The sequence below is a fragment of the Bos indicus x Bos taurus genome, chromosome 5 (genome assembly GCF_003369695.1).
Source record: "Bos indicus x Bos taurus breed Angus x Brahman F1 hybrid chromosome 5, Bos_hybrid_MaternalHap_v2.0, whole genome shotgun sequence".
Lineage (NCBI taxonomy): Eukaryota > Metazoa > Chordata > Mammalia > Artiodactyla > Bovidae > Bos > Bos indicus x Bos taurus.
In genome coordinates, this window is record NC_040080.1 from 106,857,370 (window position 1) to 106,859,093 (window position 1,724).

Below are 1,724 nucleotides of genomic sequence, written 5' to 3' on the forward strand. Positions count from 1 at the left end.
TCATCTGTGAACTGGGCAAAAGAGTAATTCTGCATAGCTTGCACTGTATAGGTTATAAATATGTTAACACTATATAAGTTCTTAAATATTGAATATAAGTACCTGTTGCAGTGTTTGGAACAGAAGAAATGTAATAATTGTACATAAATCATCTCATTAATCTTCACACAAGCTTCCACAATATGAATTCTTTTTTTTTTTTTTTTTTTTTAACTTTTACGACTGCATTTATTTGTCTGTAGAAGGTAGCCCTGGGCCAGCCTTTTCACTTTTCGTACTTGAGGGAACCACTGCCACCATCTGCCCAGGACCCTTCCTTCTCATTCTTCAAGTCCATAGCACAGCCGGCACGTTGTATAATTCTCGATAGCTCTCTAGCTGAGGATGTATGTAGCTCAGAAGTATTGCCGCTATAGCTCTGATGATCGGGGTCTCGTTTCTCGGAGTCTTTGGCTTCTTCCAAAATATCACTGAGAACTTGTATGTATTCAGTTGCACCTCTGAGGATATCAACTTTGCTAGGCTTCCTGTTTTGGGGAAGAAATGGCACCAGTGCCTTCAGTTTGGCCAAACCATGGTTGAGATTTTTTTATCCGCTCGCCCTCTTTGGCGTTGGCCACGCGCCGCCGCTCCAGCACCAACTGCACGTCCTGGGTGGACGAAGGCAGCCGCTTGAGCCGGCAGATGGTGGCCTGCTGGGGCAGCGGCCCGAACTGCTCCCGCAGCACGTCGTCCAGCAGCTCGGCAGGCGGGACCCTCAGGAGCTCGGGCGCGGCGTCCATGGCTGCGCGCGGGGGCGGCGGGCAGCTGAGCCTTCCCCGGGGGCGCCTGGCCCCCTCGGGGGCGGGGCCCCGGGGTCCTGCCGACATCCCCCTGCGCACCTGCGTACCTGCCTGCTCCCACAATATGAATTCTTATACTAGTTTTATACCGTGTTACGGGTCCTGACAAGACCTCAGATGGAACTCAGGATCTGGTTTTATTGAAGACCCAGTGGACTGCAGCCTTTGGGTACCAACTCACCTTAACTGATTTTCCATAGAGATGGAGGCATGTAAAGAAGAGGGAGATAAAATGAGGAGTAAGGGGAGAGGAGAGTGCCCTACAGAGGGCACCAGTTGGAACCCCACCAAAATCATTTTTTTAATTTGCAATGATACCAAATCATGGCAAGACTGGAGGCAAAAACTATAAGAATTGTCTTTGTAAGCACATTTGAGACATTCCTATGGCCTCCAAAAAACTGGGTAAGGCTCAAGAGGAGTTGTGTTCTGTAGTGTGTGAGCATGGACAATTATTCAGAAAGTAATTATACACAGAACAGAAATAGCAGCTCAGAGTAGAAAAATAATTTATTCAAGTATATACAGCTAACCAGGGCAGATTTTTAATCTCAGGTCTTTCTGTGTCCAAAGTCTGTGTCCCTAAACATGAAATTAGCTACAAATCACGTGTTGCCTAATTATTCAAATATTTATTTGTGTATACATGGGCATTGTTCGGCAACATATTTCAGCAAGGGAATATTGGCTTTTTCTTGAAGATTTCGTTGTTAGGTGATGCTTAAATACAATGATGCTTAAATAAAACATGGAAGCAATGTAGATTTCTCACTCCCCCAAGATATTTTCTTGGAGATTATTTAAGTATCTCAATCCTTTCTACATATAATTTGCTTCATCCTTACAGGTTTATAGAGTCAAAATATTTATTGTGAAGCTTCA

General features: G+C 44.8%; 1 pseudogene; it reads right to left on the reverse strand.

Annotated features, from left to right (window-relative positions):
- Window positions 1-200: 200 nt before the first annotated feature.
- On the reverse strand, window positions 201-869 carry LOC113893802 (annotated as a pseudogene).
- Window positions 870-1,724: the final 855 nt, after the last annotated feature.